The sequence below is a fragment of the Peromyscus californicus genome, unplaced genomic scaffold (assembly GCF_007827085.1).
Source record: "Peromyscus californicus insignis strain IS unplaced genomic scaffold, ASM782708v3 Scaffold_2__1_contigs__length_46816999, whole genome shotgun sequence".
Lineage (NCBI taxonomy): Eukaryota > Metazoa > Chordata > Mammalia > Rodentia > Cricetidae > Peromyscus > Peromyscus californicus.
The window spans coordinates 37,751,640-37,772,021 of NW_026294540.1; the positions used below are offsets into that span (position 1 = coordinate 37,751,640).

A 20,382-nucleotide genomic window follows, 5' to 3' on the forward strand; every position below is an offset into this window, starting at 1 on the left:
TATCAAACTTGGGTCCTCATGCTTCTGGGACAAGAACTTTACCCACTGAGCCATCTCTCCAGCCCCTCTGCTGTCTCTAGGCAGGACCTTTCCCCAAAGTGATTTAGAAGGTTCTAGCTGGCACAGCCCCAGAGGTGGATTCTCCCTCCCTTCTCCCTATGCAGCATGGGTAGCCACCCCTCACTTGCACAGGAACAGCTTGGAAGGGCCAGGAACTACACATCTGTTCCCAACACAAACCTAAGGAGCATTTAATTGTGTTCCCCTAACACCCCACATCCATTTATCTCCTGACAAATTGTGGACTCATATCTAAATTAAGTTAGAGAAAACCAGACTGTCGATTTTCAATCAAAGGCAAACAAGTACAGTTCCTCCTGCTTTGGAAGCTGGGCTTCTCCAGTACAAGGCTCCTTCGAGACTGTGGGTCCTGAGGACTTGTCCTAAGGACTAGGGATCTATTTGCACAGCAGTTTAAGTCTGGCAGAGATAGGGCTGTGCGTTGTGTGCTGATGCAGTCAATCTGTCAGGGCTTTTTTTTTTTTAAAAAACACACTCACATGCACATACACTCATGTGCACACACATACACACTTACACATCTGCACACAACTACCCCACCAGCCACGAGCACTTGATTTTACTGGTTTAAAAAAGAAAAAAAAAAAGAAAGAAAGAAAGAAATTGCCATACCAGATCGAGAGCAGATGTGCTCCCCAGGGGACCCTGATTAGCAGCTGGTCTGAATTTGGCACAAGAAACCCCAATACACAGTAAACAGTTGTGTGCCATGCCCGAGAGGGTCTTAAAATGTAATTAGGGGCTGGGGAGGTGGCTCAGTTGGTAAAGCACCTGCCAAGCAAGCGTGAGGACCTGAGTTTGGGTCCCCAATAAAAATCAGGCGGATTGGCACGTGTCTGCAATCCTGCACTGGAGGAGTGGAGTCAAGCCCTGGAGCTCATTGGCCAGCCAGCCTAGACCAATCAATGAGCTTCATGTTCAATGAGAGACCCCGTCTCAAAAAATAAGGCGGAGGGGCTGGAGAGATGGCTCAGTGGTTAGGAGCAAATGCTGCTCTTGCACCGGACCTGAGCTCGGTTCCCAGAACCTCCATCAGGAAGCTCACAGCTGCCTGTGATGCCAGCTCCAGGAGATCCTACGCCCTCTTCTGACCTCCACAGTCACACACACACACACACACACACACACACACACACACACACACACACACAACACCTACTACAATTACCACATTTCCGTGATGCAGAGTTTGCTCTTGACCTAGCCCTGAATCCATCATCTCCTTCCTCTTGCACAAAAATCCCTTCAAAGTGTCCATTACAACCACCACCTTTCAAAGGAGGGAACAGAGACTCTGAGAGAACGTAAGTAACTTGTCTAACGTCAAGATCTAAGCTGCAGTCCACACACTATTCTGCCAGATTCTCAACCTGGGTCCGGCAGGGCTCACAGCTTCCACTATGTGCTCTTTCTCTATAGATCTGGAGTGGAGGTGGGGGTTGATCTGCCCTGCAGTCTCAGTTCCCTGGGCAATGGGGATTGCAGAGGCTGAGAGTCCCTGAACAGGTCAATGAGGACACTCTTTGATTTCTCTGATTCATCCTCCACTGGGACTCTTGATAGCAACCATGCAAATTCTCCAACAATGAGTAGGGTGTGTGGCTCAGTAGTAGAGCACCTGCCTAGAATCCCCCAGTGAGGGGCTGGGGTGTGACTCAGTGGTAGATCCTCTGCCTAGAATCCCCCAGTGAGGGGCTGGGGTGTGACTCAGTGGTAGAGCACCTGCCTAGAATCCCCCAGTGAGGGGCTGGGGTGTGGCTCAGTGGTGGAGCACCTGCCTAGAATCCCCCAGTGAGGGGCTGGGGGTGTGGCTCAGTGGTAGAGTACCTGCCTAGAATCCCCCAGTGAGGGGCTGGGGGTGTGGTTCAGTGGTAGAGCACCTGCCTAGAATCCCCCAGTGAGGGGCTGGGGTGTGGCTCAGTGGTAGAGCACCTGCCTAGAATCCCCCAGTGAGGGGCTGGGGGTGTGGCTCAGTGGTAGAGCACCTGCCTAGAATCCCCCAGTGAGGAGCTGGGATGTGGTAGAGCATCTGCCTAGACTAAAAGAGTCCTTGAGTCTCATCCCTAGTACTGGGAAGAATCTATCTCCAAATACAATCACATGCTAAAGTAACAGAAGTTGGGACTTGAACATATAAATCTGGGGGACACAATTCAACCTATAGATGTCTTCTCTACAGAAAGATCTTCCATAACCAGTCCTCATGTACCTTCCTACCCTCAAGTGCTCTGAAGTAGCACGTGGTACCACCTGAAACATCTGACCGCCTCTTTCTGGCCTCCTCCCCACCCTACCTGTGAGGTTGGAAGTCACCCACAAGGGAGCAGGGGTCCCACACTCCCACGTTTTCCACACCACCCCCCGCAGTACCTAGGACAGCATCAGACATGCAGCAGGGACTTGGCAGTTGCTGAAGGAATGACTTTGCACCTGCTCTAAGCAGGCCTCCCCCTGGGGGCTACACTCTTCTGGGGAGAGAGAACAACCTCCCAGCTTGCAAAGTGCCCAGACAAGGACACGGGGAAGGCAGCAGGTGACAGCATTATCTGCCCTGCAATTGACTGCAAAGGGCAAAGAGGGAGCAGGGAGACAGCCATAGAACAAGGAGCTAAAGGCAGAGGTTGGAGGCCACTGAGATACAGCAATTCTAAGGAACTGGGGCAGAGGTGGCTGCCATGGGGACCCACAATACTCCATCCATCCGTTTAGGTCTTTGGAAGAGTTTCTGATAGTCCCCCGAAAGGAGCCTCCCACTCAGAGGTATATGGCGTAGATGAGAGCCTTCTTCCTTGCCCACAGAAAGCTCAGCCTTCCCATGCCTGTGCTTTGAGGACAAGAAGAGATGCCCCAGCATTTCAGCAAAATCGAATGCAGTGCATGCAAAATAACTCATCAGCAAGTAGGTGCCTGGCGGGTGCTGTGGCTCTTTCCCCATCCCATTCCCAAGCCCACATAGAGGAGCCATCCCCACCCCACCCCACCCATCCAGGGACCCCAGCTCTCCCTGGTGCTCACCGAGGCCTTTTCTCCCAGGGTGCAATGCTTCCTCAACCTGCTTTTTAATTAATCTTCTCTCGCCCGTGCTGTGCAGTTTCAACAGAGCCTGAGACCCTTGCAGTGGTGGATGTCACCGCTCCCCAGGAGCGTCCCGGTAGGAGCCCTGTGCCTGCATGCCTTAATTAGGCGAGTTAATTACTTGCCAACTTGAAGGGCTGATCAGGCCTCTGCAGGAGGCACATCTCCCAGGGCTATTCTGGATTCCCACAGACCCAGGATATCCCTGACTCCCACAGGGCACACAACTGAGGAGGGGTATCTGAACACCCCTCAAGCCCATATTTATCATCTAATCAAGAAATCCATCTGAACATGTGGTCGCATATGCCTGTAATCCCAGCATTCAGGAGGCTGAGACAAAAGGAGCGTGGGATCAAAGACAGTCTGAGCTGTGTAGAGAAACCCTGACTTTAAAATAATAACTTTGAATAGACAAAGAAATCCAAGCATAGAATAGGTAGAGCATCTGCCTAGAACCCCCAGTGAGTGGCTGGAGTGTGACTCAGTGGTAGAGCACCTGCCTGGAATCCCCCAGTGAGGGGCTAGAGTGTGGCTCAGTGGTAGATCACCTGCCTAGAACCCCTAGTGAGGGGCTGGAGTATGACTCAGTGGTAGAGCACCTGCCTAGAACCCCCCAGTGAGGGGCTGGGGTGTAGCTCAGTGGTAGAGCACCTGCCTAGAACCTCCAGTGAGGGGCTAGGGTGTAGCTCAGTGGTAGAGCCCCTGCCTAGAATCCCCCAGTGAGGGGCTGGGGTGTGGCTCAGTGGTAGAGCACCTACCTAGACCCCCCAGTGAGTGTCTGGGATGTGGCTCAGTGGTAGAGCACCTGCCTAGAATCTCCCAGTGAGGGACTAGGGTGTGGCTCAGTGGTAGAGCACCTGCCTAGAACCCCCAATGAGGGTCTGGGGTGTAGCTCAGTGGTAGAGCACCTGTCTAGAATCCCCAATGAGGGGCTGGGGTGTGGCTCAGTGGTAGAGCACTGCCTAGAATCCCCCAGTGAGGGGCTGGGGTGTAGCTCAGTGGTAGAGCACCTGCTTAGAACCCCCAATGAGGGGCTGGGGTGTAGCTCAGTGGTAGAGCACCTGCCTAGAATCCCCCAGTGAGGAGGGGCTGGAGTGTGGCTCAGTGGTAGAGCATCTGCCTAGAATCCTCCAGTGAGGGTCTGGGGTGTAGCTCAGTGGTAGAGCACCTGCCTAGAATCCCCCAGTTAGGGTCTGGGTTGTGGCTCAGTGGTAGAGCACCTGCCTAGAATCCCCCAGTGAGGGTCTGGGTTGTGGCTCAGTGGTAGAGCACCTGCTTAGAATCCACCAATAAGGGGCTGGGAACATGGCTCAGAGTGCCTGCCTAGAATTCCCCATTGGGGAGCTGGACGTGTGGCTCAGTGGGTAAAGCACTTGCCCAGCATGTGCAAGACCTTGGGTTCAGTCCCCAGCATGGCAAAAGAAAAGTCTTTAATCTGGGCAGGGATTTTCATTAAACTCCAGACACAAAACGGGAAGTCAGTTTGTTCTGGAAATAGCCCCTACATCAAGCACCTCATTTGCCTGCAGGAATGTCTCTTGTTCTCTCTGTACCCACTAGGTGCAGGCTGGTGGTGGAGGCAATGGTCACCGAGACACTCACACACAGCACAGGAACCAGCTCCCCTAGCTTTGGCCCAGATCCCCGACTCCATCCCTGGATTTCCACCTCCCCGGCAGGTTCAGTCCTAGCACAAGACAGGACCTGGGGGTGTCCTTCTTTAATCAGAACCAGCATGGTCACCATCCATGAGGCTTAAACACGTCTCATTACAGGTTCTTTCACACCAGCTTACCAGAGTTCTCTTGGAAAGATAGTGGCCCCACTTCACACATGAACAAACCGACCCATAAACAGGGAAGCGTGAAGCTAGAACAGCGATGCTCAACCTATGGGTCTCAACCCCTTTGGGGATTGAATGACCCTTTCCCAGGTGTCCCCAAAGACCATCGGGAAACACAGATGTTAACATTATGATTTGTAACAGTGGCAAAGTTACAGTTGTGAAGTAGCAATGAAAATAATTTTATGGTTGGGGGTCACCACAACACGAGGAACAGTATTAAAGGGTCACAGCATTAGGAAGGTTGTGAACCACTGAGCTAGAACAATGGCTCAGTGGTTAAAAGCACTTGCTGCTCTCTCTTCCAGGGGATCAGAGTTTGGTTACCAGCACCCACAATGGGCAGCTCACAGCTGCTCCTAACTCCAGGGGATCTGATGCCTCTGCAGGTACCTGAACACACATGCACATAACATATACTCTCTCTCTCTCTCTCTCTCTCTCTCTCTCTCTCTCTCTCTCTCTCTCTCTCTCTCTCTCTCTCAAAAATAAAAGTCTTTTTTTTTTAAAGGAAAATAAATTGGTTATCCTCCTGCCTCAACTCTGGAATGCTAGAAGTACAGGTTTATGTCTCTACATCTTGCTGGGGATTATTTTGCAGGTTTCAGGTGTCTATCTGAACATCAAAGTAGAGAAATCCAGAAGACAATTGTACATGTGAATCTGTGGTTTAAGAGGAGTCTAGCCTGGAGACAGAAATTTTGGGGTTATTGATGAAGTGATGGTTTGAAAACTGGTAGACCAGAGAATTAGTACAGAGGTCTGAGGTCTGAGCTGTGAGATCCAGCCACAGGAGACTACCAGGAAGATGGGGGGAGACCCCGGGGGACCAAGCAATGTGGGGTCCAGCGAGCCAAGACCAAGGTTCCCCCCAAAAGACAGAGTAAGCAATTGTGTCTACCTGTGTTGAGTTGGCTGAGGGCTAGCCCTGACCTTGGAGGCCGTGGGACTCTTAGGTGCGTAGTTAGTGGTTAGTGTGGAATCAGCCAGGGAAACCTAGCAGAGAGGCGAAGTGGGGCTGTGGAGGCTTTGGGTGTAGAGTTGTCGCAAAGCTGACGGTGGCTGGAGGTTGTGGAGGATGGTGGTGGATGGGGGTTGAGGGAAGGGATTCTTTTTTAATTTTTTGTTTTGTTTTGTTTTATTTTTGAGACTCTGTTTCACTATATAGTCCAGGCTAGTCTCCAATTCGTGATCCTCCCGCCTCAGCCCTCTGAGTGCTGGATTACAGGCGTGCACCACCACACCCAGTTATAGAGGTTTGGGGTTTTTTTTTGTTTTGTTTTGTTTTTTTTAAGAGGAGAGGAACAGTGACATCATTTCTCAAGCAAGGACAGAGTAAAAAGAACGGGTGTATTGCTGATGGGAAATCGTGCCTGTTAAGTCTCACATCCCAGGGGGCTTTTACCAAATCCAGAAGGTATCAGGCAGCCCACCAGCTCGCAAGGCCACCCCCAGACAGATGTCATTGCTCTCCTAACCATGACTGTGTAAGGTGGATGCCAGGCCTGGCAACTGGCTCCTGCCCCCTCCCTCCCCCTCCCTAGCTGAATAATTTAGGTTCTATTCTAAGTTAAAACCAAATAAAGCAATTTAGAATGACTAATTCCTAGTGGAATTCATATTCCCCAAATGCCTTGCTGGTAACGATGCTGGGAGCCATTTGTCCCTTTTATTTTAGCTGTGTGGATTCTGGGAGGCACTCCCAGCCTGTGGTGGCCTTGTTTCTAGCCCCAGAAGCAATAAAGTCATGAGCAAGACTCTCAACATTTCCTCCGCCTCCTTTTAGAGAGCATCACACGTAGCCCAGGATGGCCTTGAATTATTATGTGGCTAGGGATGACTTTGAACTCCTGATCCTCCTGTTCTTGTTTCCTCTCTGTTGCTGTGATAAAACACTCTGTCCAAAAGCAATTTAGTGGAGAAAAGGTCTCATATTTCCAGATCGTAGTCCATCACGGAGGAAAGTCGTGGCAGGAACTCAAATAGGAACTTGACGTAGAAACTGTGGAGAAAAGCTGTTTGCTGAATTACTATACTTTCTTATACAGCCCAGCACCACCTGCCTAGGGATGGGACCGCCCACCGTGGGCTGGACCCTCCTTCATCAATTAGCAGTCACAACCATCCCCCACAGACACACCCATAGGCCAAACCAATCTGAGCAAACCCTCAGTTGAGATTCCCTTGTGAGGTGACTCTAGGTTTGTCAAGTCAAGTAGGAAACCTCCCAAGTGTTCTAGTGCTGGGGTTACAGGGAGGTACCACCACACCAGGCTTCTTTCCTCTTCACTGACTCCCCTCTGCCCCAGCCTCCAGCAGGGCACATTTAATGTAGCTCCCAGCAGAACTGACCACGCACAAGGTCACCTCAGCGCCTTACAGTCGCAGAGGTGGAGGAGAGTGCTGAGCCAAAACAGTGAGTGATCTCTCACTAGAGAAAGTGGGACACACACAGGTCCCGCAGGGCTTTGGGAAGGTGGCATGAAACAGCAAGGTGCCCTGCTGCGGGCGGCTGACAGCAAACGCGTGAAAAACATTATTCCTGTGAGAAAATATGTGGGACTAGGAGAGCGGAGGAGAAAAGGTGTCTGGTGAGTGTAAAGGCCCTGAGGTCAACATGCTGTATGTGTTCAAACAATACGGAGCGGGGCCTTTAATCCCAGCACTTGGCAGACAAAGGCAGAAGGAGTTCCAGGCTAACCTGGTCTACATAGAAAGTTCTAGGACATCCAGAGCTACATAGAAAGACCCTGTCTCAAAAAAGAAAGAAAAAAAAAAGAAAAAGAAAGAAAGAAAAGAAAAGAAACAAAGAAAGAAAAAAGAACAAAATAAAACCAAAAACAAACTTTAAAAACAAACAAGTAGACCAGAAGCAGCAGCAGGACTAGGGCTCAGGTCAAGCCATGTCACCCTCAGCCCAGCACCTAGCTAGAGCCTTGCGGGTGGAGGGTGCTGGATGGGGGTGAGGAAGAGGGGGATACATGAGAGAGATGACCGCAGTGCAGGTTTTACTAGGTCATGCTGGGGTTCTGATACCGTGTTCTGCTGCAAGGTTGACTATTAAGGATTGTTAAGTTTCAACTGCTGTGATAAAACATCATGACCAAAAGTAACCTGGGAGGAAAGGGTTAATTTGGCTTACAGGTTATATAGTCCATCATGGAGGGAAGTCCGGGCAGGAACTCAAGGAAGCAGGAACCTGGAAGCAGGAACTGAAGCAGACCATGGAGGAACACAGCTCACTGGCTAGTTCCCCATGGCTTGTTCATGGCCACCTGTTCAGGGGTGGCACTTCCCACAGTGGGCAAGAGCCTCCCATATCAATCATTAATCAAGAAAATGTCCTGCAGACTTGCCTACAGGCAATCCGAGACAGGCATTTTCTCAGTTGAGGTTTGTCTTGTATGGAGTTGACAAAAACAAAAACAAACAAGGAAACTAAGGTTAGCTGGACAAGGATGTTGTGCTGCCTTCCTGCTGGGCCCCCTTGAAGCTGCCAATGGGTATGCGTCAGATCCCCCATGACAAATCCAAGCTGGTTATCTGTCTGCCTTGCACACAGCCCCCTCACGTACAGCGTAGGGCCTCACTGTCCTCCCCTGCAACACAGGACTCTAGCTGGGAGGCTGGGTAGAATGTTCTAGGTCAGAAGAAGCAACAGACAGAGTCTGCAGCAAAAAAAAAAAAAACAAAAAAAAAAAACAAAAAAAAAAACGGGAGAAAACAGAAGCCCGTGGGAGAAACCGGAAGTTAAAGTAGAGGAAACCGGAAGCTCAAGCGGGAGAAACAGCTCTGAGGAAAATACTCAAGGGAAGTGGCTCTCTCCAAATGAGACTGAAAGAGGGGCTGTGTTTCCGGAGGGATGACAGGAGGCTGGAATAGGGGCCTGCCGCCCTGTACTGTCAGCTCCAGGCTCTAAGGTCAGCTGGACACTCCTCCATGCTGTGGACTTAACGCGTGGACTCTGGGGGTTTCCACTGGACCTGTATACAGGCTTTCTCACTCCTTCTTGGAGAAGCAGAGACCCAGGGTCACACACATGTTAGACACCTCCTGTATGCCAGACATATCCACACAGATCTTCTCTGTCACTCTTACCACAGCTTTGGGAAGTGCCATTCCACTTCCAGTTTACCTTTCAGAGAAATTCATGGCCAGCACAAGGTCACACAGCATATGAATCGGCTGAAATTCAAAGGAGATCTACCTGGATTCTTGCAGTTTCTACCAGCTCACATTGTATGATGTCATTTCCTGATTTCTGTGAATTGGCGTTCTTAAAGCTTGTCTCTATGGAGGAAAATACTTTGAACAGCTAATTCTCCCAGACTCGAGAGTTCAAAGGGGCCCCAGTCACTCTTCCTACTGTCAGATTTCCCAGAATGAATCCGAAGTGCTAAATTTATTGTGTTGTAAGCGACTTTTGCAGTATCCCAATAAAGGGCCCTGATTTATAGCTAACACATTATTTTAAATACATTGGCAAATGATAAAGATCAGTCCTGAAAATACACGGCAGGAGAAGCTGTATTACCAGAAGAACAGAACCAGCGAGATTAGATACTGCATTAAAAGATAGAGTGATGGATTAGGCCCCAAAGCGCAAATTTAGTGCGACTTACCAGAAAAAAAAAGTTGGGGGGCAGTAAATCCAGAGTGACAATGTGTGTACCGTGTACCAGTATTTGTCACTTTTATTACACTTTGTTGAGAAGTTGTAGATGGGTCATTATTTTAAAAAGAAAAAAAAAACCACATACAATGCTCAATAAAACTTAGAAATGAAAGTCCTTTGTTCGAGGGTTCAGGTTGAAACTCTAAATTGGAATCACTGTGTCAGATCCCAGAACATTACGTAATGGAAGATCCTTCCCCTCGTGTCCATAAAACATTCCAAGGCCAGGAATGGAAGATCCCCAAACACTGCCTCAGAAGGCAGGTGTCATATCCATCATTCAGATGGCTTTGACAAACAAAGGCAGGTGGAACCAGGCCGGCTGAGTCTTCACCTCCAGCTCAGAAGTTCCTTATCTTGCCCAGACACCCTGGAGTAAATTGGGTTATTGTTCCCAGCTGTCGCTTCTTGTAACCAGGTTGCTTCTGTGCTGTGTCTGCCCTGGGCCTTGAGATGCTTTCTTACCTGGGGTGGGTACAAGTCCCAACACTGTTGACATCATCGGGGCCCTGTGACTGGCTCCAACAGAGGCACTGTGAGCACATGGAAACATTATTTACAGCTCTGGAAGAGTGAGGAAACCTGGAGCTGACCCATGCTACAGACGCAGCACAGAAAGACTGAGCCCAGACATGCCTCGGCTGGCCCATAGACTATGTGAGGTAAACAAAAAGCCCTCAAAGTCACTGGCATCTCTGAATAGCTTGCTATACCGCATCCTTACAAGAAAGCTTGACCTGGGTTCATGAGACCAAGTGTAGTTGCTTCACGGAGCTTAGATTAGAAATCTCAAAAGGAGGGGAGGAAGGGCAGGTGGATTCATGCACGAATTCATGGGTAAATGCATGGGTCGGCAGATAGATTCATGCATGGATGGATGATACATGAGTAAGTAGATGGATGGGTAGGTGAGTGGGTACATGGAAGGAGTACATGAGTGAATGAATGGATACATGGCTGTGCAGATGAATGGATGAACTTGCCCTCTCATCCTGTCTCCTCAGGCAGTGGGTGGTCTGATGGTGTCCCAGAGCGGGGTCTCTTGTGCATGGGATAGGTAGGCTGCTTATCTCACATCTCCTTCAGCCTCTGGTCTCATCTCTGGTTGGAACTCTACAGGCACCCATCTCTTCCAGGTTTGGAAATCACCCTCTAGAAAGCCATCTATTAAAGACCTGGTTGCCAGCCTGTGACACCATGGGGAGACGGTGGAACATTTAAGAAATGGAGCCTAATGAGAGGAAGTTAAGTTATTGAGAGCATGCCTTGTAAGGAGCTACTGGTGCCATAGTATCTTTCTCTTCCCAAATGTCCTATGAGGTTAACATGTGCCTTCACTGTGACAGACTGTGCCACCACAGGTCCAACACAAGAGAGCCAAGTAATCACTGACAGAAACCTCTGAAATGACACTATGACCCAGATTAAACTTGTTTTCCTTATAAATTGATTGTCCCAAGAAATGGAAATCTAGGTAACATAAACTGCTTGACTTCTCTCTTCCTTTCATGAATTCCCCTGTAGTGGAACAATGTCATGGAATGAGGATCTTTGTTGACCTGCCTATTAGGATCTCTGCCCTACTACCCCACCTCTGAAAATAGGACTTTTCCTATGTTTCTAGGGTGTGAATAAGATGATACAACCTTCTGGAGGAAAATTTGATCATATCTAACCAAGCTACGTGCATTTCCCCATTTTCCAACCACCCCAAGCCTAAGAATCCACCCTGAAGATACAGTTCCTACAGTGCTGATCTGACACACACAGGGTAAGCCAGCACCCCGAGGGAGGGAGCGGGATGCACGACGCTGTGACCACACCATGGACCGTGTGAAGTTAGCTTGTTAAAAAGAAAAAAAAAGTTGAAGACATCTATATTCTCATAGGGATTGTGCTGTTTTGTTGTTATTTTTGTTTGTTGTCTTGTTTTGTCAACTTAACACAAGGTAGGTTATCTGCAGAGGGGGAACCTCAGTTGAGAAGATGCCTCCATCAGGTCGGCCTGTGGTGCATTTTGCTGATGGATGACGGATATGGGAGGACACAGCCCACAGTGGGCAGTGCCACCCTGGGCAGGTGGTCCTGGACCGTGTAAGAAAACAGGCTGAGCAAGTCGATAAGCAGCACCCCTCCACGGCCTCTGCTTCAGTTCCTGCCTCAAGGTTCCTGCCCTGCTTCAGTTCCTGCCTTACCTTGATGACAGACTGTAACCTCCAGTCAAACAACCACCCTCCCCTAGGCTATTTTTGGTCATGCCATTTTGTCACAGCAATAGAAAGTTAACTAAGACAGAGATGTATTACAGAATGTCATGTTAGGTGGAAAAAAATCAAGATACGAAAATGTCTTTACGATGGGGCTATGTTTTCTATGAGAAAGAACAGAAGCTAGGCGTCTGGTGAGTGGCATTGCAGGTAGTGATTTGACAGAGGAGGGTCTCCTCTGCCTGCAAGACCATCTCCTCCTGAGGAGAGAGGATGAGAAGGCAAGTTCATCCATCCATCCGTACATCCATCCATTCATCCATCCATCCATCCATCTATCCATAATCCTAGCACTCTGGAGGTGGAGACAGGAAGATCTCATGTTTTGAGCCAAAATAGCATAATGTAGTGAGTTCTGGGCCAGCTGGGCTACATAGCAAGATCGAAATAAGATAAAGTAGGAAAGAAAAGAGGAGGGAGGGAAAAGATAAGGAGAGAAGAGAAGGAAAGAAATATAAAACATACCTCCTGTGCTTTTGGGGGGGGTTGGTGGTGGTGGTGGTGGTGGTGGTTTGTTTTCTAAGACAGGGTTTCTGTGTGTAACAGCCCTGGCTGTCCTGGAGCTCGCTCTGTAGACCAGGCTGGCCTCGAACTCAGAGATCCGCCAGCAGAGTACTGGGATTAAAGGCAAGCGCTGCCACCACCACCTGACTACCTGCTAGATTTTTACAAACAGAAATAGTAGAAGATAAACATCAAAATTAATGAAATCAGCTATGTGTGGTGGTACACAGATTTAATACCAGCACTCAGGAGGCAAAGGCAGGCAAATCCCTGTGAGTTCAAAGTTAGCCTGGTCTACATAGTAAGTTCCAGGACAGCTGAGGCTACACAGAGAAACCCTGTCTTGAAAAACAAACAAACCAACAAAATAATAAAATCGAGACCCATCAGGGGTTTGGGGGAATCAGGTACCCACCCTCTGTGTGTCTGTGAGTGTGTCTGTGAGTGTGTGTGTGTGTGTGTGTGTGTGTGTGTGTGTGTGTGTGTGTGTGTGTTTGTCTGTCTCTGTACCTCTGTCTGTTTCTGTCTGTCTGTCCATCTGTCTGTCTGTCTGTCTGTCTCTCTCTCTCTCTCTCTCTCTCTCTCTCTCTCTCTCTCTCTCTCTCTTTTTCTGTGTGTATGTGTGTGTGTGTGTGTGTGTGTGTGTGTGTGTGGTGCACATGTGTATGTAAATGTGGGTGCACACTTATGTACTTATATGTGGAGACCAGACCTCTGTCTCAGATGTCATTCCTCAGGATACCATTCACTTTAGTTCTTAAGATACTGTCTCTCCCTGGACTGAAGTGCATCAATTTGGCTAGGCTAGCTGGCCAGGAAGACCAGGGATCCTCCTGTCCCTACCTCCCCAGAACTGAGATTACATGCCAACCACCCTGCTTGTTTCTTCTTCTTCTTCTTCTTCTTCTTCTTCTTCTTCTTCTTCTTCTTCTTCTTCTTCTTCTTCCTCTTCCTCTTCCTCTTCCTCTTCCTCTTCCTCTTTCTTCTTTTAACAGTAGTTCTGGAGCTCACACTCAGGTCCTTGTACCAGCACAAGGCCTTTACCAACTGAGTTATTCCCCATTCCCAGAATCAGATACTTCTCTGACTTTACCTTTTCACTTTTCTGTCAGAAAATTAATTTCATGGAACTGGATAGATGGCTTAGCAGTTAAGAGCACATATTGCAGAGGACCTGAGTTTGGTTCTCAGCACCTACACAAGGCAGCTCACAACCACCTGTAATGCTAGTTCCAGGAGATCTGATGTCCTTTTCCAGCCTCCTACAATCTCATGCACAAACCCACACAGAGACATACATATACACAAATAATAAAAAAGTAAAAAAAAATCTAATGAACTTCACAGGGTTGGAGTGGAAGTGCCTGAAAATTATTAGAAGAATAAATAAATGAACCTATGTATGAGTTGATATCATAACCACAGAGAAGATATTTTTAAGCAATTATCTCAAGCTTCATTACTTGGCACTCCTAGGCCATAGTCAATGAAAGAATGAATGAATCACCTGAGACCAAGACCAGGAAGCTGAAGGTTTGTTCCAGTTTTACTTCCATTACGGGGACAAAACACATAAGCAACGTAGGAGAGGAAAGGGTTTCTTTGGCTTACACTGCCAGGTTCATCCAGGTATTGATGCACGCCTATAATCCTGGCAGAGGCAAGAGGATCTCTGTGAGTTCAAGGCTAGCTGGTTTATATAGCAAATTCCAGACTAGCTCGGACTATATTGTGAGTCTTTTCCACAAATAAAAAAGAAATGACACATTTCCGTCCGTCATTGAGGGGAGACAAGGCAGGAACTCAGGCTCCTCGACACACCACGTCTACAGTCACAAGCAGAGAGAAGCTAGTGCGTCCACACTGCCCACTCCCTTGCTAGCTTTCATCTTGCTTCCTCCTGTCTTACAGAGCCCAGGACCATCTGTCGAGCGAGGGAGCCGGGCTGCCCACAGGGGGCTGTGTCCTCGTGCAACAATTAGCAATCAGGACAGTCCCCAGCAGACATGCCCACAAACCCTTCTGATCTGGGCAGTTCCTCAGTTGAGTCCCTCCTCACGAATGACTCCATGCCGCATCAGAGTCAGTCAGGACGGGGGGCCTGCTATCACCCCGACTCGGCAGGCTCTACTTTGGTGACTGTTTTTATGGTTGACGTCCTGGGAAGGTTCCTGTTATTGCTGCTGTTGTCCATTCTTGGTCCGTTGGTTGGTTGACTGGTTGACTTCAAGGAGAGCTGATTTTAAACTCCTAGTCCTCCTGCCTCAGCCTCTTCAGTGCTGATAGCACAAATGCTCACCACCACGACTGTTCCAACGTGAGTTCTGTTTCATGTCATAAAAACAATCTACAGGTTGGTTCTGTGACCCAAGTTCATGACCCACATCCTCTTGAGATTAAAAATCCCCCCACTATCCTCCCTACTCTTCCTTGAAATGTCCTCTCTTCCTCCCTTACCTCCCCGGGAGCCATTCCTTAGAAAACACGGGCTTTCCCATCACCACCATTTATCCTCCTCAGCAGAAATGTATCACATCATGGTTCTGGGGGACTCAGTGGCAGAGCACCGGCCTCGTATGTACAGTGCCTGGCTTCAATCCCTAGTTTGTTTTTTTTTTTTAAAAAGGCTTAATTATTAATAAATATGAAACATTGATACATGGGTAGGATTCATTATTATTATATACTGTGGTTTTAAGCGTCTCAACCCTCATGAATACCAACCGGACTGACGCTGTCTCCACTGGGTCACCTACCAGGCATTTTTCATTCTACCCTCCATCACAGTGACTTCCCCAGCTTGCCAAGGCATGGCCCCAGGGGACAGATCTGACACGACACCTTCCAATCTTGGAACAAGGACAAACCACTTAGGGGAGAAAAAAAGGGGAAAAAATGAAGCCAAGGAGGAAAAATAACCACTGCCACAAGGACACAACCAATTTCGTTTTTAAAATGCCAGCAGCTTAACACTTTCTCATCAATGTGTTCATTAAAGTTACAACCCCCCTGAGCCACCTAATAATGTCCCCAACTGTTCAACTCTTCACAGGCTTTTGCTTCAATAGGCCACTCAGGAAATGGCAATCTGTGTGCTGAATCAGCAAAGGTCGGAGTCCTTTCTGCTTTGAAATGTCCCTCACAGGCGCATGGACGCTTGGTTGCCAGCAGGTGGCACTGTTTGAGGAAGCTATAAGATGGTCTTTGGTGGTAATAGAACACAAGGAGTGAGGCTTGAAGGTTGGATCCACTACCAGTCCTGGGCTGAGTTCTTTGCTTTCTGTGTTAACAAACTGGGCCACGAGCTACCACTACCACAGATCCAGCTGCCCCAGGGGGCCATGACTTCCCTCCTGTGAGGGACTGGACAGCTGCTGGAACTGTGAGACAAAATAAGCCCTCCCTTCCATGTGTGGTTCCTGCCAGGTATTGGTTACTATTTTTCTTGCTGCAAGAAAATTCTTGGCAAATGCAACTTAAGGATAGAAGGGTTTATTTTGGCTTATGTTTCCAGATGATACAGTCCATCACGGCCCCAGGGTGGGAATGGGGATTTGGTGTGGGTCATGACAGCAAGAGCTGGAGGCAGCTGATCACATGGTATTACAATCAGGAAGGAGAGAGTGGTGAATGCTGGTGCTCCATTTGTTATAACCTCTTTATTCAGTCCTGGACCCCCCGCTCGTGGACAGGTGCCCCCCACATCTAGGGTAGCTCCTCCCATCTCAGTTAACCTACTCTAGATAATCCCTCACAGACAAGCCCAGAGACTTGTTTCCATGGTGGTTCTAAATCTCGTCCAGTTGACAAACAAGATTAACCACCACAGACAGATCACCAAGCAACAAGGAGAGCAGTTTGGGCCAGTGAGACGGCTCAGCAGGTAAAGATGATGTCGCACAAGTCTGTGGCCTGAGTTCAATCCTCAATACACACGTCAAGGTGGAAGGAGAAACTGACTGCACAATGGTCCTCTGACCACCGCGTGCACACGGAGACACACTTACACACAAGTACACACACACATACACACTACTAGTAAGTAATTTTTTTAATTTACAAAAACCAGTAACTAATACAAAGTCTTAAAGAACAAGGGGAGGCTCATGCCACTCAGGACAAGGAACCCCTTTTCAGTCCAAGAAGCCCAGGGAACACCCAAGATTACTTTTGTAGAGAGCTTGGGGTCTGAGCTGTCTAGGCCAGACCCAGAAAGTGAAAGTACTATGGGTCTCCATTCCACCAAGACTGGAGAATGTCGAACGATGCCTCTCTTCTCTATGAGTCAAATAGGAAGCAATTTCATTTCCAAAGGGTTGATAAAACAGGAGGCAGTTGTGTCGGGAGGGCAGGCGGGACCCAACACTCAGCTCCTCTCTTCAAGGTAGCTTGGTTCCGCACGCCAGCAGATGAAATAACACATTTGTGTATGAAAAGAAGAGGCTCAGAACAAAGGACAGAGAACAGTGTATCCCACTCTCAGTGGCCTTGGTGATGCTTGACATTTCTGGGAAATGAATTTAGCACAAAAAAACAACAATTCAAAGCCTCGTGCCAAACAACTGATTCGAACAGAAGCGGCGAGAGGAGCAACCACGTGATGATGAGGCACTTCCTGAAATAGTCATCCCTTGCTGCTTTCGTTCCTGGCGGGGGAGGGAGGCAAGTTGCCAAGGGGCGGGTAATAGGGTGGAGGTCTCCTGTTGAGCAAATGTGGGTAGGAGGGAGAGTTGTCCGCTATGGTTATTAAGATTCTCAGTCCACAAGCTCCCGGAGCTGGCCGGGTCCTGCCTCTAATCTCCTGAGGTTTGGGCCCTGGGATGATGAAGCAGTAACATTAATGACCACGTGATACCCCACCATCCCCGCCACCTCCTGTTCGCAGGTCAGAAATTGACTTGCCTCTTCACCAATGCCTTAAACCTGTAGGTAACCAATCACCCAGTCCATTCTCCATCTCAAAGAGGCACCTTTCCCGCTGGGCATAGAGACACCCCCATCTCACCCACCACCTCTGACACAGCCTCAGTAAGGTGATGCAATGGCTAATGTTAGTTATTAAATGGACGGGATGTAGAATCATCTGGCAGATGGGCCTTTGAGCATGCCTGTGGGGGGTTATTTTGCATTTCTGTTATGTTAATGCCAGTGGGAAGACTCATATCAATTGCGAGTAGGACTGTTTTCAGGGTGGAGATCTCCTGAGTGCTGAGCAGCAGACTGTGATCCTCCCTCCCTGCTTCCTGATTGTGGATGCAACGCAGCCGACTGCTTCAAGCTCCTAGGCTACTTGAACTTCCCCACCATGAGGGACTGTATCCTCAAACCATGAGCCAAAATCAACGCTTCTTCCTGGGAGTTGCTTTGGTCACTGGGATGGGAGTAGGATCAGATAGCTAGAGTTCTGAGCTCAGATCTCAGCTCTCCCTCTCACTCATCACATGACCATAAGCAGATTTATTTCACTGGGCCCCGACAAAAAGGCAATTTAAGAGGGAAAGTGTTTATGTTTAGCTCATAATACCAGGTTATAGTCCATCACTGTGGGAAAGGCGAGGCAGCAGGAGCATGAAGCAGCTGGTTATCCCATCCATAGCCAAGAGCAGAGAGAAAAGAATGAAAGCATGCACGCTTATCACTCAGCTAGCTTAAAATGGCACTACCCATATTCAGGTTGTGTCTTTCCACATCGATTAAGACAAGCAAGATAGGCCCCTACAAAGGCCAACCTGATCTAGACAACTACTCATTGAGACTTCCTTCCCAGTGTTTTCTTTGGAAGATGGAGAACTCAGGGTCTTCAAACACATCATTTTTAAAGACAAGGCTGGGCCAAGTGCAGTGGTGTACACCTGTAATTCCACCACTAGGAAGGCAGAGTGTTGTAGAATACAGACAACAGGAAGCAGTCTGGCAAATACAACACCCACTTTCCCAAGAGATGGTGTGGAGATTTTTGGTTATTTGGTGAGTCATGGATGTTTGTTATAATTTAGGGGAATATAGTATATTGATACAAATTCAAAGGTTTTGTTACACTGTATATATATATATTTCTACTCTTGTTTAAGACATTATACCTATGCAGTTCATTTAAAAATGTAAGGTAAGCCGGGCGGTGGTGGCGCACGCCTTTAATCCCAGCACTCGGGAGGCAGAGGCAGATGGATCTCTGTGAGTTCGAGGCCAGCCTGGGCTACCAAGTGAGTCCCAGGAAAGGCGCAAAGCTACAGAGAAACCCTGTCTTGAAAAACCAAAAAAAAAAAAAAGTAAGGTAAAATTCTAGTTTTTGACAGCTATTAGTATAAGCTATTTAGGATAATCAAGAAACATAAGTTAGTAGTTAGTCATCTCTAACAATCAATTTTATAGATATGTTAGGCATGTTTTCAAGATCATATAGAGATATATTTTAGATAAATGGTCTTCAAACACTACAAAAACCTCTAGAATATGGCATTTTAAATGTTTTGTTAACTTTTCATGACAATGAGATACATCTGTTCCTGGTAGCACCAATTTACTTCATAAAAGAATGATAGAAATCAAAGAAACTCCATAGACATTTGCTTTCATTCCTGGCAAGGTTAACCATTTGGGCAAAAAGCTTCTTTTGCCTGGACTGCTTGACAGTATGCTATATAAACTGAACATGCAGGACCCACAGGAAAGTGACTGCTAAACTTTGCCAGAACAAGGTGGTACAGTCCTTCAAGGTTCCTGCTACACAGAAGAGTCTGCCAGACGTTCTTCAGGACACAGAGGAAAGTGACTGATGAACTTTGCCAATACAAGGCAGAACAGTCTTTCAAATTTCCTGCTTCACTGAAAAGTCTGCCAGTATTCTAGGATTGTAGGCTGAAGATGAATGCCCCAATGTTGCAAAGGAACTTCAGGTGACTGTCCAGGCAGCAAGATGTCTCTGTTGTTAGATAATATTACATCTTTCTATGGGGTCTTTGATGGAATTAAAGACTAAATAGTTAATTAATTTTTCCTTAGTTATGATAGGAAGTAAATTAGGTATAAGACTTTGGAATCACTAAGATAAGACAGATAATGGAACATTTTCTCTGAATTTGCTAAATACAAATGGACTGAATATTATAAATGTAATTCTTACTCGATAACTATTTTTGTTTTATGTAGTTTTACTATGTTAAAGTTAAAACCTTTCATTTTTATTTAGACAAAAAGGGGAAAATGTAGAATATTATTTTAAGATGTGTTACATTTGTTTATGCTGTGGAACATTTGTTTAATGATGCAAAGATGTGTTGCATTCTTTTATGTTGCATTTGTTTTAACTCTGTGAAGCTGTGTGACTTTGCCTGATTGGTCTAACAAAGGGCTGAATGGTCAAGAGTGAGGCAGGACAAAGAATAGACATGGCTGGCAGACAGAGAAAATAAATAGGAGAAGGAGCAAGAAGAGGAGGAGGACACTGGGGGCCAGCCACCCAGCCACACAGCCAGCCATAGAGTAAGAGTGAAAGCAAGAAAAGGAAAAAGTCCAGAGGCAAAAGGTAGATGGGATAATTTAAGTTATGAAAAGCTGGCTAGAAATAAGCCAAGCTAAGGCCAGGCATTTTTAAGTAATAATAAGCCTCCATGTGTATTTATTTGGAAGCTGGATGGCAGGTCCCCCAAAAGAGTCAAAGGAAAAAAAAAAGAGTGAAATAAAACAACCAAAACAGCAGAGGAAGGAGAATCAATAGTTAAAGGCTAGCCTAGGTTACACAGTGAGTACAGCCCTGAGGCTACATAGTAACATACATAGTACATAGTAACACTCTGTCTCCCAAAAAAAGACAAATCAGGAGAGAAAAAAAGAGATAAAACAAATGAAGTGGGAGGGGAGAAAAAAGGAGAAAAGGGCCAGGGAGATGGCTCAGTGGGTAAGATGTTTCCTGTGCAAGCATGAGGACCAGATTT

The 20,382-nt window shown here is 47.5% G+C and overlaps 1 long non-coding RNA gene across 2 annotated transcripts in view; it reads right to left on the minus strand.

Moving 5' to 3' along the window:
• Positions 1-20,382, minus strand: part of LOC128120438 (uncharacterized) — a 94,974-nt gene that overhangs the window by 31,063 nt on the left and 43,529 nt on the right. The window contains exon 1 of one of the 2 annotated variants that reach the window (XR_008221877.1): positions 3,097-3,283. The exons of the other annotated variant lie outside the window; for it this stretch is intronic. This is a non-coding gene — a long non-coding RNA (uncharacterized LOC128120438). Of the gene's footprint in view, positions 1-3,096; positions 3,284-20,382 lie in introns of those variants that run through there. 2 annotated transcript variants of the gene reach the window in all.